Here is a 16,638-nt window from a genome sequence, read left to right as displayed (position 1 = left end):
GTTTCCTGCTCTGAACTCTGAAACATCTGCAATTTTTCGTGTTATGTCAGCCACTGCTTTCTGTGGTCCCCTGTATAAAATTAGAGGAGGTTGGATTGCCTTGCTGCAGAAAGGGGGAGAGAGGGAGAGAGAGGCAGATATAAAAAGTATAGGGTGGTAAGGGGGAAATGTAAACAATAATTAGAAATAAAAGAACTACTCCCATCTTTTCTCTTCCCCCCGCCTTCCCCGCAACCCCCTCTGCAGCTCAAAGGCTTTGCATCGCATAAATATCTATTTAGGAGCCTGCAAAATCTAGACTGCGATCTCCAGAACAGCTTCTCAAGCACAATGCTGCTGAAGTGAGTGGATATACTCCACAGTTAAAAGCTGTTGAGTGCTGCTCTCGTGTATCATAAGCGTTCCTGATGAAATCAAAGGCTTCTCAAATGTGGTCCTAGAAAGCTTTCTCCAAGCCAAGGAAGAACTTAGTTGTACCCAGGGCTGGATTTAGGTTTGATGAGGCCCTAAGCTACTGAAGGTAATGGGGCCCCTTTATACAGTCATACCTCGGGTTACGAACGCTGCGGGTTGCGCGCTTGTGGGTTACGGACTGCGCCGAACCCGGAAGTACTGAAATGGGTTACTTCTGGGTTTCGGCGCTCGCGCATGCGCAAAATCACAAAATGACACCATGCGCATGTGCAGAAGCATCGAATCGCGCCACACGCGTGCGAAGATGTGGTGCTTCAGCCTGTGAACACTGCAGGTTGAGAACGTGCCTCCTGCACGGACCACATTTGCAACCCCAGTTAGTGGAACAGAATGGTCTGGAATAAGGCACATTTCCCAGCAGCCATGCAGTTGCTGTTTACACTTTGCAAAAAAAGAGGAAATGCGTCAACAACAAATTGTTGCTGTTTTTGTGTTGAATATATGCTATATGGTAATTTATGGACCTAATAAGTATCTAAAGCCATTTGCACATAACAAAATATGTATTTTATGAAAGTAATTGTTACAACCAGTCCATGCAGAATGTAGGCACCCTATATATAGAAATGAGCAAACCAGTGATATTTTAGGGAGCAGGCTAGCAGGCAGGGCCCATGACTTACACCACAGGAGCCTACACAACACAGAACACTGTTGCTGTATGTAGGTTTTATTTTATTTGTTTTTTATCTTATATTTTGGAAATGTACATCCAGTTTTTTCCCTTTAATTTTTTTGTAGTGGCCCACAAGAGAGTGGGGCCTTAAACTATAACTTGTTTAGCTTATACATAAATCCAGCACTGGCTGTACCACCCAAATGTAGCCAGCCTGAGAATTGCAGGGCTAGCCCAAGCCATTTTGCTGCCTGACAAGAAGGGCAATAAGGTGGCCCCTCTCCACATCATCCTGTGTATATAGAAGCTGGCTGGAGACTGGCAGCTTCAGCAACTGACAACAGGACAGTGTTGTCCATCTCGGCCGAGGAGAACAGGCTGCCTGAGGAGGCACCTGGTAGGCTGGGTGATTCACACAAGCATCTAGGCACCGACTCCCATTCTCCTGGCATCTGTCACTTGAGGAGGTGTCTCAAGCTGCCTAATGGTAGGGTCGATTTTGTAGGGATAAAACAGTAGAGCTAGATGCAATGGGGGGATGGACCTTCACCCTATGGCAGAATCCAAGGAACCTAAACATTCTGGTTAGTACTTGTATCCCTCCTGCGAGCCACTGGCAGTTTGGAGGCAGCCTGGAGGAAGAAGACATGAAAACACCCCACAAGCAAATCAGGATTGGTGCGAAATGAAAGCTCATTATCATAGAACCTCACACTAAACAAATCAGAATAAATGCTCAATAAAGGACCGGACGTGGTGTATCTACCACTTGCACTTTGTGCAGGCAGATCAGGATGAATGCTCAATAAAGAGGTCATCTGGAAGTTTGCCCATGACAAGCATTTCCCCCCCAGCTTCAGAAGTTTACACAGTGTGGTCCAGTGTTCCGTTTTCCTTTAGCCTACCTTCTTCTTCCTCTCCCTTCAACCCCCACCCTGCCTTTTCAAAACGTTTGAACATGTGGTGTGATTTTTGGCTACCATCCTAAGCAGCGAGAACAATGAGACTTCCAAGTAAACAGTGATTAGGATTGGGTTCTTTTATTCGATTCCGGAAACACCTGGAGTGCTTTATTGTGTAGCAAAGTACCTCCAAAGCTAACTGGCACTGTGTGTGTGTATGTGTGTTTTGAGTGTGCATATGTATCGTAGCCTGTTGTCTTTGTCCATGGAGTTTTCTTGGCAGGGATACTGGAGTGGCTTGCCGGTTCCTGCTCCAGGTGGATCACGTTTGGTCAAAATTCTCCGCTATGACCTGTTCATCTTGGATGCCCTGCACAGCATAGTTCATAGCTTCTCTGAGTTATTCAAGCCCCTTCGCCACGGCAAGGCAGTGATCCAAAAAGGGAGAGCTGGACCACAAAGAAGGCTGATCGCCGAAGAGTTGATGCTTTTGAATTATGGAGCTGGAAGAGACTCTTGAGAGTCCCATAGACTGCAAGAAGATCAAACCTATCCATTCTTAAGGAAATCAGCCCTGAGTGCTCACTGGAAGGACAGATCCTGAAGCTGAGGCTCCAATACTTCCAGAGAAGACTCCCTGGAAAAGCCCCTGATGTTGGGAAAGATGGAGGGCACAAGGAGAAGGGGACGACAGAGGACAAGATGGTTGGATAGTGTTCTCAAAGCTATCAGCATGAGTTTAACCAAACTGCGGGAGGCAGTGGAAGACAGGAGTGCCTGGTGTGCTCTGGTCCAAGGGGTCACGAAGAGTCAGACATGACTAAACAACTAAACAGCAACAACAACAACATGTATCGTAGCTACCAGGCTAAGTTCAAGGTCCTGATTCTTGGTGTGCAAAGCGCTATGGGACCAGGACACCTGAAATATTGTCCCACTCTTTTATATAATCCTTGATCACTGTGTTCTGCACGTGAGGACCTCCTGTAGATATCCATCATATCAGGAGAGGAATCAGGCCTTTAGAGTTGTGGCAGCTACCCTATAGAATTCCTTCCCTTGAAAGACAGGTGCCATTTCTGCTGCCTTTTTAGCATCCATTGGCGGTCCACGGATTGAGGTTGAATCCCAACAAGACCGAAGCACTGTCTCATGGGGGGCAGAGGGAGGGCAGGTGTGGGGGACTCCCTGGTCCTGAATGGGGTAGCTGTGTCCCTAAAGGACACACATGCTTTCACTAGTTGTGAACAAGGGAAAAGGACTATGTTTGGCCTGGAAAACCCCACCTCCTGTCCACTGGACCTTCTACTGGTTTCAAATTATGTCACCAGCCTACATGAATTTCAGCGGAGACCCTTAACGCTTCTTCTGCTCTTGCCCCCCCCTCCCATGAAAGTATAATCCAATCACATCTGCTTGCCCTGGGACCCACAACTCCCTAAGGCTGTTCCCAAACTGCCTGAGCTAACTAAGAATACTAGATTGCTGCAATGCACCACATTTTAAAGAGATGTGGTATTTTAAGGGCATGCATGCTGCAGTTACGCTACTAAACTGCTGTGACAGCTGTGACCTTAACGTGACAGCAAAATGGCAAGAAATGCCTTCAAATTTAGCAACGTTTTGCAACCCTGCAACCCTGCGGCAATCGCTGCAACGGCCCAATTTGTTGAGCAGAAGTACTTGGGTTGAAGCTGATTTAGAGATCTTATGAGTCCGGGGGGGGGGGGGCCTGCAACAAAACGTGTCAGTCTGAAGTTTTCCTGTTCACTGTTCCAAGTCAGCCAGCCAACCCCCTCTCGATGATACTCCCTTCCACTTCCCTGAATCCTGCCTCCCCCCATAACAAAACAGTTGGTCAAGATTCCATGGCCACTGAGCTTCCAACAGGCCAATTTTAGGCCCTTTCTGTTGTAGTTTTTCCTAAAGAGTTTCTTTATGCACTTCTGCAAACCTGGGGGTTCCTCAACGCCTGCTGATATCCTTGCTGCTGTGAATGGATGGTGCTGTTTCAGCTACAAAAGCAACAGAACTCGTGCCTGAACACCTGAAATACAGTGAATGAGACCAAGACTAGTTGTGCACCGGTTACTTGTGTGCAAATCGGAAGAATTCAGATTTTTATTCATTGGGAAGAGAGTTTCTGCATCATCCATTCAGTGACTGCTTTTTCAGGAGTTCCACATGCTGTTATATATATATATGCTTGGTTGCATTCACACTGCATCATGGGTTAACTAGCCTGAAATTTGTATACATACTTCATTGCCGTCACAGATGTAAAACAAGCAAGCAAGCAACACCACAAGTCCTGATACGGCCAAATTTGGCGCGATGGCCTGGTAAGAAAGTAAAATAAAATGTGAGAATGCAGATAGTTTGGTGAGAAAGGCTTAAAACCTTTATCCATAATGCTCCTGATGTAGCTTGACAGCAAGAAAGCTTTCCCGGTTGGAGGATGAAGATGACGATTTGGTTTGATTTATTGCATTTCTATTGTAGTTTCTTTCAAATGAATCTCAAAGTGGTCTACACATAACATAATAAAAGATACAGCATGAATCACATAAAACAATCAACAAATCAATCAATCAATTACAATCTATAAAACACCGTTAACAAAACAGCAACTAAAAAAAATGAGCAAAACATCACAATTACAGCAAAAGCATGCCAGGTTTTGGTATAGCAGCCCGCATGTGCAGAATCCAGATTTGCAAAACTGCAACATTTGGTCTAACTATCGCTCCCTGCTCCCGATTCTAAAGGAAAGCAAGCAAGACTCCTGTCTTCCTTCCAAAAGCACCAGTTGGAGTCACTTCCTACTGCAGGAGGCCTAACAGTTGATGTGGCAATGGTGGGTAGTTACATATTTATATGCTAACCCCATTTACCTGCTAGAATGCTAAATTAATTCCATGCCCTTGTTAGATCCCTGACAGTTATACAGACAGACAACTTGGTCTCTGGCCAATTCTAAGCATGCAGTTATCAAGGCAGACTGGCCCTTAAAAGCTGAGGTCTTCTCCTTGGCAGGCTTGAAGGAGTCGTCCTCAGTCTGACTCGGCTTTTCAGCTGCTAGCACAGGACTGACTCAGCATTTCTGATCAGGCAGCAGCGGGAGTCAGTGAAACAGAGAAAGAAGGCAGAGGCAGCTTTGTTAGCCCTTGCACAATTTCACACCCCACCGGCAGAAGCCCACGAAATCACCACTGCTGGTGGCTTTCAAATATCGCATAAGAAACAGAGGTGTCCTTATAGGAGGAAGGCTCTGCTTCTTATACACTCATGCCCTTTAGGCAGAGGCTGCATTTGCACGCCAAGGTAAGTCAAGGTTACTGTCTTATCAGGGTTCGTGGTGCATGGGTGATGTGCTAGTGCATGATGCGAAATTACTCCTGCTTTTGTTCATTCTGCAGTGCAAGGAGGAGAAACGACCCAGGAAGCGGCAATTAAGCTTGGCTTCCTGCGGTGTCTGAAACTGGAGTTGTGGTTTGTTTCTTCCTAATAAGGCCAGGACGCCTGCTTCTTGGGAGAAAAGCAATGACAAACCTAGACAGCATCTTAAAAAGCAGAGACATCACCTTGCCAACAAAGGTCCATACAGTTAAAGCTATGGTTTTCCCAGTAGTGATGTATGGAAGTGAGAGCTGGACCATAAAGAAGGCTGATCGCCGGAGAATTGATGCTTTTGAATTATGGTGCTGGAGGAGACTCTTGAGAGTCCCATGGACTGCAAGAAGATCAAACCGATCCATTCTTAAGGAAATCAGCCCTGAATGCTCACTGGAAGGACAGATTGTGAAGCTGAGGCTCCAATACTTTGGCCACCTCATGAGAAGAGAAGACTCCCTGGAAAAGACCCTGATGTTGGGAAAGATGGAGGGCACAAGGAGAAGGGGACGACAGAGGACAAGATGGCTGGACAGTGTTCTCGAAGCTACCAGCATGAGTTTGACCAAACTGCGGGAGGCAATGGAAGACAGGAGTGCCTGGCGTGCTCTGGGTCCATGGGGTCACAAAGAGCCAGACACGACTAAACGACTAAACAACAACAAGGCCAGGACTCATAAACCCAAAACAAACCATGGCGTAAAACAAGGATGGGGAGTCTGTGGCCCTCCAGATGTTGTTGGACACTAATTCCCATCACCCCATCTAGCAAGGTCAAAGGACAGGGATGATGGGAATTGTAGTCCAACAATATCTGGAGGGCAACAGAAGGAATGAAAAAGTTTGCCACGATCTATTTAAATTCTCTGTAAAAACTCTAGACATAATCATACTATCTAAAACTAAAAGCCCAAACTAAAAACTATTCATGATTGCTAATGATGTGCATCTCAGCAAAACTGTCTTTCCACTCCCAAGTTTATACTTATGCAGGAATTTTCATGTGTCCAAGGCATACATACTTGTTTGCAGGGCAGTATCATTAGTTAGCCATACTTTAATCCTATTAAAATAAATGTTAAATCATCCTTGTGGATCCATTCAGGAATGTAAGATTTTCCACTGGAGTGGTGGTGAGAAAGAATAGCAGGGCCTTGTTAGTTACAGCCCCAGTTTTATAAACATTCTTTCTCCGACAAGGCCTGACTACCCATGCAAGAGAATGAGATGGCAAAAGACCTAAGGTTGTAGAGAGGAGGGCACTGTATCATTTCAAATTCCAGGTGGGGGAATAATTTTTTTTACAGTGGTACCTCGGTTCCTGAATGCCTCCGTTGTCAAACGTTTCAATTTCTCAAATGCCGAAAACCTGAAATGCTTCTGTTTTTGAATGCACCTCGGAACTCGATCGTGCAACGCGACTTCCGCTGAGTGCAAGAAGCTCTTACAACCAATGGGAAGCTGCGCCTCGGTTTTCAAACATTTCCGAAGTCAAACGGTCTTCCAGAACAGATTACGTTTGAGAACCAAGGTACCACTGTAATCCCTAGTGGGGAAAAAAATTCCCTGACAGAAAAAAAGCTAGCCTAAGGGAAGAAGACTCTAGCTAGCCCTCGGCCCCTGCAAGTTTTCAATTTCTTTAAAAAGAAAAAGAGCGAGACCATGTGGTTTGCTGTCATTTTGAAGTCACACAGAATTCTGCACTGATAGAATGGACTATCCTATTCCCACTTTATTCTGCTGTATGTACAGTACACTCACAATTTACACACATTTAACTTGTGCGCATTCAGCTTTACATGCTTGGCAAAAAAATTAAAACAAATTGAAAAGGGGGCAGAAAGGGGGCAACCCCACCCACCGTTGTACCCAGTGTGTTTTGCCTATACACAATTTTGATTTTAGGTACCACCCCTGGTGTTGGACGCGGGTGGTGCTGTGGTCTAAACCACAGAGCCTAGGGCTTGCCGATCAGAAGGTCGGCAGTTCGAATCCCTGCGACGGGGGGAGCTCCCGTTGCTCGGTCCCTGCTCCTGCCCACCTAGAAGTTCGAAAGCACGTCCAAGTGCAAGTAGATAAATAGGTACCACTCCAGTGGGAAGGTAAGCAGCGTTCCCGTGAGCTGCTCTGCTTCACTAGAAGCAGCTTAGTCATGCTGGCCACATGACCCGGAAGCTGTACACTGGCTCCCTCAGCCAGTAAAGCAAGATGAGCGCCGCAACTCCAGTTATCCGCAACTGGACCTAACAGTCAGGGGTCCCTTTACCTTTACTACCCCTGGAATGTAACCCCCACGTAAGTTGCAGGCTTACTGTACAGATCCAGCCTAAGTATGGTTCAAGAATTACTGTATAGTTTTTAGGAAAAGACGTTAAAGCAACAATGTGCAGGAGAGAAATTCACTGATCTTTTATAGTGTACTTGTGAACTGATTCCATGCAAGCTGCTTTTATCACATATTTTCCTTGCTGTAATGTTTTGTTTCCCCACCTCCAGTGATTGCTGCTGCTGCATTTTGTTTTTCTGCACAATGTGCGTTTTTATTAATGTAGAGCATTTATAGCTGCTAAGGATAAGGAGGAGTAATGTGTTAGTTAACGTGTACGTTTGTGTGTGCATGTGTGTGTTTTTATTTATAATATTTTTATTCTCCTTTTTGCCCTAAAGGCCCCCAGTTTGGCTAGCAAAATACTTTAAATCCCTAATTTAATAAAACAACACCAAAATACACAACCAGCATACGTGGCCAAACAAGAATCAGCACAGGTACTAGAAAATTAATCATATAACAATAAATAAAAGAAGTCAATGGAGAAACCCAAAAGAACAACCCTCTGCAATGCAAGGATATGCAGCTGCCCCATATGGGGAATGAACCTTCAACCTTGGCATTATCAACACCACACTCTAACCAACTGAGCTGTGCAGGTTAATATTAATAATACAGTGGTACCTCTGGTTACAGATGCTTCAGGTTACGTGTTTTCGGGTTGTGCACCGTGCCAAACCCAGAAGTACCAGAACGGGTTACTTCCGGGTTTTGGCACTCGCGCATGCGCAGAACTACTAAATTGTGCTTTGCGCATGCGCAGAAGCGCTGAATCGCAACCCACGCGTGCACAGACGCGGCGCTGCGGGTTGCGAATGTGCTTCCCGCACAGATCACATTCGCAACCCAAGGTTCCACTGTAATAAAGATATCATAACCAAATCTTGCATGGTGATTCCTGAGATCAAGGAGCAGGTTTTTATCTATGTTTGGGTACAAGTGGACACCATTTTGAGCAAAGATGGTAGGCTGATCTTTTCAAAGCTGCACTGATTATTATTATTTTTTAATTCCTGGACAATGCCAAGTAAAAGTCTGCTAGTGTGTGTGTGTGTGTGTGTGTGTGCGCGCGCATGCGAGTGATACATTTTGTTAATTGCCCTTCTGGGGGTCAAACAGTGGGCAAGTGCCTGTTGTCCAGTGGCTCCCACTTTGCTCCACCCATGTTGTGAGCAGAAGCAACAAACCCATAGTCCTTGGCTTGTTGTTATGCCTGAACCAGAATCAGTGTGTGTTTCTCCCTAGCAAACCATGATCAGCAAACCATGGTTTCACAAGCACGGTTCATTCAGGAGGAAAAAGCTGTGATCCTAGGCTGGCACAATGCAGTGAGCCAAGGATTCATGGATTGCTGCCAATGGAGAAGCAAAGTAGGTGTGACTGCCAAGGGCTAAGCAGCAGTTAGTCATTGTTTTAAATCAGAGATGTGGTCCTTCCGTGAATTTTATATCTTCCCTCCAAAGCCTCTCCCATGATTCCATCTGGATGTTGCAGCCAAAGTTCCTGCCCCACTGCACCATTACAGATTTGACTTCTTCCTCCTTGACCTCCCAGTCAAGGAGTAGCCTATACATTTTAGAAAGTGGTTTATATTTAATTTGAATCAAATCTTTTTCAAGTCTCGAAGGTTCTGTAGAAAAACCGATTTTTAAAATCTTTTAGGAAGGTCTCATTCAATTGGAAATATTGCATCCAGTCTGTCAGGTGATTTCAGATTTCTTCAAAAAAATTTTAGTTTTAGCCTATTGTCTTTTTCCATGGAGTTTTCTTGGCAGGGTGACAGCAGCCACGAAATTAAAAGATGCCTGCTTCTTGGGAGAAAAGCAATGACAAACCTAGACAGCATCTTAAAAAGCAGAGACATCACCTTGCCAACAAAGGTCCGTATAGTTAAAACTATGGTTTTCCCAGTAGTGATGTATGGAAGTGAGAGCTGGACCATAAAGAAGGCTGATCGCCGAAGAATTGATGCTTTTGAATTCTGGTGCTGGAGGAGACTCTTGAGAGTCCCATGGACTGCAAGAAGATCAAACCGATCCATTCTTAAGGAAATCAGCCCTGAGTGCTCACTGGAAGGACAGATCCTGAAGCTGAGGCTCCAATACTTCCAGAGAAGACTCCCTGGAAAAGACCCTGATGTTGGGAAAGATGGAGGGGACAAGGAGAAGGGGACGACAGAGGATGAGATGGTTGGACAGTGTTCTCAAAGCTACCAGCATGAGTTTGAACAAACTGTGGGAGGCAGTGGAAGACAGGAGTGCCTGGCGTGCTCTGGTCCATGGGATCACGAAGAGTCGGACACGAGTAAATGACTAAACAACAACAATTGTCTTTTTCTTCCAGCAGTTCTTTTTTCTTTTTCCTTTCTGTTGATAAGTTATGTTTCAGAGTTTTTAAAACCAATAAAGAATATATTTATAAAAAGGAAGAAACCTGTGGTCCTTCAGTTGCTGCTGGACTTCGATTCCCATCACCCTTGATCATAAGCCACTGTTAGCTGGGGCTGATGGGAGTTGGAATCCAAAAGCATCTAGAATCATAGAACTGTAGAGTTGGAAGGGACCCTGAGGATCATCTAGTCCAACCCCCTGCAATGCAGGAATATGCAGCTAGTCCATACAGGGATCGAACCTGCAACCTTGGTGTTATCAGCACCATGGTCTAACCAACTGAGCTATCCAGGCTCTTCCTAGAGGGCCATGAGTTTCTCTCCCTGCTTTAAATGAAAGCTCAGGCTCTTGAGAACATACAACAGCTTCCCAATTCAGCATTTGCTCCTAAGATGCAAACTCTGTGACGTAACTGCATGCGCACAGATTACTGAACATGCTGCCAGTTTGGAAACCAGCTCTTCAGAACATCGGGGATGATGCCAAATGGTTGAAACACGAGAGGATTTCAGAAAACCGCTTGACAAAGGGATCTCGAGGGACAGCAATCATGCCTCCTAATTTCTCACCCTTCCTCCCAGACAAAAAGGAACTGCTTTGAAGATTGACTTCATTCTTCACCCAAGCTACTAGGACTTGGAAAGCTCTCGCAACAGCTGCTGCTCTCGAAGAGCCAACTCATGGCGCCATAGATCACACTGAGATCCTCGGGAGCAGAAGACTATTTATGCTAGCCTCTTAATTGAGCGTCCCTCTGCCAGCCAAGACATTCCGTGCTCCGCCACGCAAATAATGTAAGCTAATTTGCAGCTAAGCACCGCCGTTGGAAACATACTTTATAAATATCTTCCTCAACTGAGCAAGGGGAGCCTGGCAGAAGGCAAGTGTTGAAATGGTGCGAGGAAATGCACAATGGGCAACGAATACAAACGCCCTCTTTCATCGGAGAACGGGAGGTTGACTCTGTGCCTTGGAGAACCTAGCTAATAGGTATTCTCATCCCCAATAGAAGACACAGCAGGGTGTACTGAATGCAGCAGCAGGTTAGGACAAGAATGGCCCAACTTACATATTTAGACCATGAGACTCTAAATCTTAGGGTTATGGGTTCGAGCCCCACATTGGGATCATGGATGACCATTGTGGTCTCTTCCAACTGTACAATTATAGGATCTAGGCGAGGGATGCCTCACTCCACTTATGTGGACCTGGCACTGTTAAATGTGCCACATACTGTATTTTTCGCTCCATAAGATGCACCCAACCATAAGATGCACCTAGTTTTTAGAGGAATACAAGAAAAAAAATATTCTGAAGCAAATGTTGTACTAAACTATTTAACAAACTACCGGTATATCAGAATAATATTTCAACCATGTAAAGTGAACAGCAGTCAACAGTGGCATTAAGAACCATCATCACTGTCATGAACAAATGAAGAGAGACTTTATCCGCTAGTAAGGGGGGCAGGCAATGGAAATATATGAGCTTCCCACAATGAGTCCCTTAGATCCAAGGACTGTATGGTTTGGCCCTACAGAATTATTTTAATAAAGCAAAAATAAGTGGGGCTTTCTTCCTTTTTGTTCACTGCAGAGAGCTCTGGGGGCTTTCGTATGAAGGAGAAATCTGATTCAATTCCCATTTCAAGTCAAACCTATATAATTCATACCTTTGTAGACAACACAAGGATCAAACCACAGCCGCCCTTCAAATTTCACACTTCTGCAAAGTAAGGCACTACTGCCTTGGCAAGACCAGTGGCAGAGGGAGGGTCTTGCATGGTGGCATGTCGCCTGTGAGGACGTGGGACATTGCCCACGCGAGTGTCATCCCAAGGGGGTGGTGCGCGCCCACCCGCCCATCCCAATGGGGCGGCCAAGCGTGGGGGCCGAGGGATTACACGGCTCCTGCTGTGCTTGCTTTACACCCAGGTAAGCCACGGCTCCCATCCGTCCCTCCTCCATGCACAGACATTTCCCCTTACTTTTTAGGAGGAAAAAGTGTGTTTTATGGGGCAAAAAATATGGTAATATGTATTCCACATCTGTAAGAAATTGATCTTTTAATGTAGAAGCACCCACACTTCCTGCCTACTGACCTCAGACAGGCGACTTTGCTGTATATACTCTTTTGGGGCCTTCTAAAAAAAACACCAGAAATGTAGAATGTTGATGTGTTTTAATCTGCTTTCTAGCTTCTTGTTGATATTAATTTTTTAATGTTTAAAATCATTCTTTTGAAGAGATTCTTTTTTACTTATTGTTTTATTCTTTATGTAAACCACTTTGAGGCTTTATTACAAGCAGTACATACATATAATTAAATAAGTTTTCTACCCAATTTTGTTTTCCCTACTTCAGCAGTTTGTAATTTTTTTTAAAAAGTGCACAACACTTTGTACAACTTTTTGTGTGCGTTTCTCTTAATGTATGCAATTTTGCCTATTATGCAGAGTTTTTGCAAGCCAGGTCCCTTAATATAATGCATTTTAGTATGTTAATTTCTCTAACGTACACATTTTTCTGTGCACGCTTTTTCTACTAAATGCAATTTTGAACACTTAAAAAAAAAAGTTTTTGAGAACTTCATCACAACATTTGGAGACGTCTGGTTTTTCCATTTTATAAAATCCATCTTCCAGTATCAACTTTGCTTCTTCTCTCTCTTTGCGTCATGAGCCAAAATATGTGTTCTACAAGCTCAACTGAGCTCAATACTCCTGAGTAAACAGGAATGGGACTGTGCTGCACACATCACAATGCAGTACACCTTTCAAAATCACGAAGTTTCTATTAACGATTTGCTGTTTTTCATCAAATTGAAGAAGCACAGCAAACCATAATATAAGGACCGCCCAGAATGTTGATGGACTAGATCAGGGAAGTCCAACTTCCAAGAGACTGCGATCTACTCCCACTATAAAAAGAAACTGGCAGTGATCTACCCATTGGATTGACCAGAGTTGTTGAGCTTTGGCCGGGGGGGGGGGGGGAGGATGAAACAAAGTTGATGGGCTTTTGGGAGGCGGGATGAGACAAAATTATTGAGCTTTTTTGGGGGAGAATGAGCCAAAGTTGTTGAGCTTTTTGGGGGAAGGATGAGCCAGAGTTGTTGAGTTTTTTTGGGGGGGAGGGTCCCACAATTAACCATGATTGACCAGGGACACCCTGCGATCGACCAGTACATCGCGATTGACCTGTTGGGCATCCCTGGACTACACCACCCAAATGTGATCAGAGTAACATTCAAGGAAAGAAGATGGACCCTAACCACACATTATTTTTAGGGCTATCATCAAATTTAAGCTACAATCCTTGAAACACTGACTATGGAGTAGGTCCCATTGAACACAACTTCTGAGCAAAGAAGCACAGGACTGCACTGTTTAATCACATTGCTTTTAATCAATCGAATCTGCATATATTCACATGCAAATAGGCAAAGCCACATGTCACATCAAGCACCCATCTTAGATGAGGCATTTCTTTCTTTATGCCAACAGCCTTGATAATTTTGGAACGGCGTGGCAAAAAAATGCATAAAACAAACACAAGCAAAGAAAACATGAAAGTAACATCACATCTCAGCCAGTGTTACCTTTACCCATTCCTCCCCACATTCCTTTCAAGTTTGATACCACCCTCCTTCAAATCAGCGGGGGGGGGGGGGGAGAGAACTACCTTAGATAGCTCTTAAAGCAAGCCTGCTAAGAAGACAGTGGTCTTCTCTGCTGCCAAGATTGCTGGAGAAAGGTGTTGTTCCAGTGGGGACCTGCACACAACTGGAAGTCTTATGTAAGCTGGCTCCACACCCCCAGAGAAGCTGGCTGGACTGCAAAATGACCCTCACCTGATTTTAGTCTGCAAGGTTGGGGGAGAAGTCTGGATACTGTCCTGGTGGTTTTTCACTGAGGAAATGAAAGCATCCCCAAAACCTCTGCCATGCAGCTGCAAGGTCAAAGGGTCAGGGCTCACAAAAATTTCTGTACTGTATGGGGTGGCATTTGAATTTGTCTTGCAAATTTCAGCTAGTCCATAACAACTAGGGGGGATGTATCTTTGCAGTTCTTTTATTTTCCTGACAACGCTAGAGGAAACCAAAGGAAAGAATGCCATGTGCAGAAAGCCTTGTCAGGTGGCGGTTCTAGGGCAAGGGGAGTTACATGCGCTTGTGGGGTGGCGAGGGGGTGTTTGCAACAGACAGCAGAGGTGACAGAAACCATGCCCAAGGAACAGGAGGGCAGTCCATGGGGGGACTTGAGCAAAGACGAAGGGCCCAGATTTTTAGCAGAAGGTGACAGAGGCGGCAGCTGTTACACCGCTCATGGTTGGTGCATTTGTGAGTGCCAAAAGTAGGCCCTCTCAAAGGATGGTGTGTATACAAAAACAGGGAGGTATACTCTTCCAATCTGCAAGCTGGCCAAGGGAACCCTTCTTCAAAATATGGGGGAGGGTCTTTAAGAGAATAGGGAAATCTTCCTGGTTTTTTGTCCCCCACCCCTCAAAAAGTTGCAAATATATAATCTGCAGAAATGAATCGGCTGCATAGCTTGAGGGTGGAGCTGAATGGGGAGAACTCTGGCCCTTCACCCTTCCAGTGCTTTCTGACCTCCTCTTTTTTAAAAAAAAGAGAAATAAATGGGGGAAAGAATATCTTACAAAACCTCCCTAAGATGCAACAGGCTGGATGGAGAGGAGGCTGCCGAACTTGAAGTGCTGGATCACGGGGAACTTCTCCAGGCATTCGGCTTTGTACATACGAACAAGGCCTTGGTTGACCTTCGCCCATGTAGGGACAGCGCTAATGTTCCACAGCTGGTTGGAGTGCTCAGCAAATGGGCCTGTCTTCATTTCTGTAACGAACAGGATGCACTCGAGAAACATGAATTCCTTGTGGTTTTCATTCACCACCTTCTCGTCCAGGAAATGTTGAGGCTCCAGGTTTGGGTGATCTATCAGTTGTGAGCTGCCCCATATAAAGGGCAGGAACTGGAAGTCATCCAAGCCCCAGACTCCTCGGCTGCCGGCCGGTTCCATTCTGTAGGTCTTCTGCAGCTTCCGCATGACTTCCAAATACCTGCTGAACACTTTGAAGACAATGGCGAGCTGGTCATCCACTCGGAGAACTCCAATCTTGCAAAGGCAGCAGAGGAAGGCGACAAACGCTGCTTCGTGACCTGTCCCGTAGTCAATACGAGTAGGGTTGCCCACGGACTCCTTCAGGTACACCGCCACCTCGGAGACAGCTTCTGACAGCTCCCTGGGGACCACGGTGGCCACCAGGTTCTCAGCCCCCTGGTCCAGTTTGGTGTACCACGTCCGGAAGGCCTTGTTCCCAAAGCGGGATGGCTGCTCCACCGGTGGGGTTTCGTCAATCCACCTGTCAAGCGTGTCTAAGAGATCAACCAGCTTCTCAATGGGCTCAGAGACTTTGTAGCTGCAGCTCAGCTTCTTGCCCTTGACGCTTTCATTCAGCTTGAGAATGAAGCCCATATAATCTGCATAAGCCTGTGAGCGTTTCCACTTCGCCATGTCAGGAACCATGTTGATTTCCTTCTTGGGGATCGTGAAACTTGGGCGGGGAGCAGGCCATGGTGCCTCCTTGGTGGATTCTAGATACCACTTGCTTTCTGCCATCTTCTTTGAGCTGCCGTTGCTTCTCTTTCTCCTCCCACCGCCTTGTATCTTGTAGTTCTTAAAACAACTTTATGAAGGAGCAAACTTTATTAAGGACCTGCAGGTTAAACCAACAGTGAAGTCACCAGCATACTTCTCATATTCTAAGGAATTTCCCTCAAGAGAAAACAAGTAACTTTATTTTTCAAAAATATTTTTAAATAACTGATGCATGTAAGTTGTCTCAGATCAGGAGCCTACACCAAATGAAAGGCCACAATTTGTTTTTTTTTGGTCTAAGAGACCTCTAGGTTCCTTGTTTAAGTCCAGCTAAGTCAAGGAACTGAGCCCAAATTAGAATCTAAAATAAATGCAACTCCCCTGGCTTTATTAGTCCCTCGTTAAATAAATTATTTGCCATACCCCTTATATTTCACTGAGATGTGTCTGATGACACAATCACCGTAAGACCGGGTGTGTGGAAGGCAATTAATTAATTAACCCCCCTCCCGCAACATTATTACTGTGAGTATCATTTCTTTCGAATAATTCCTACTTCTGGTCCTCTTGACTGCATTCCTAATAATTTCACGTTCATTGTCACCATTTTTATCTCGTCGCTCATGACTACAGTGTTTGTTCTGCATTTCCTGGTCCCCAAACTTCCAGTTATTAACAGCTATCCCAAAAAATGTAAATACTGTCTTGCTTCCTCACCAGCAGCCAACAGGGCCATCTGAGCAGAAGAAAGGTTCTGCAGTACAGTTTCCTTGGAGTTCCCTTTTAAGAAGTAGTCTCACCCCAGGCTGTGCCTGCCCAGGAATGTAGCAAAAGCAAAACTTAATGCCTCATATATTTGGGGTTTGCTAAAATACTAAAGCCAGATCAATACCAGCCAGCCCCACACACCAGTTTA

General features: G+C 45.2%; 1 protein-coding gene, 1 long non-coding RNA gene and 1 pseudogene across 5 annotated transcripts in view; 1 reads left to right on the top strand and 2 right to left on the bottom strand.

The window, feature by feature from the left end:
* ZDHHC8 (zDHHC palmitoyltransferase 8) overlaps positions 1-16,638 on the bottom strand; it is a 137,121-nt gene that overhangs the window by 71,362 nt on the left and 49,121 nt on the right. The gene's annotated exons all lie outside the window — the stretch shown is intronic.
* Positions 1-16,638, top strand: part of LOC309330948 — a 138,582-nt gene that overhangs the window by 81,467 nt on the left and 40,477 nt on the right. The gene's annotated exons all lie outside the window — the stretch shown is intronic.
* Positions 14,732-16,638, bottom strand: part of LOC309330899 (serine/threonine-protein phosphatase 2A activator pseudogene) — a 51,027-nt pseudogene continuing 49,120 nt past the window's right edge. For all 3 annotated transcript variants that reach the window (XR_014161615.1, XR_014161616.1, XR_014161617.1), the window contains exon 2: positions 14,732-15,840. The product of XR_014161615.1 is annotated as a serine/threonine-protein phosphatase 2A activator pseudogene (transcript). The remainder of the gene's footprint in view (positions 15,841-16,638) is intronic.

Source organism: Podarcis erhardii, assembly GCF_964252035.2.
Source record: "Podarcis erhardii genome assembly, chromosome: 15".
Classification (NCBI taxonomy): Eukaryota; Metazoa; Chordata; class Lepidosauria; order Squamata; family Lacertidae; genus Podarcis; species Podarcis erhardii.
Note: the sequence above shows the minus strand (reverse complement) of the source record. Positions and strands in the feature narration are given on the sequence as shown.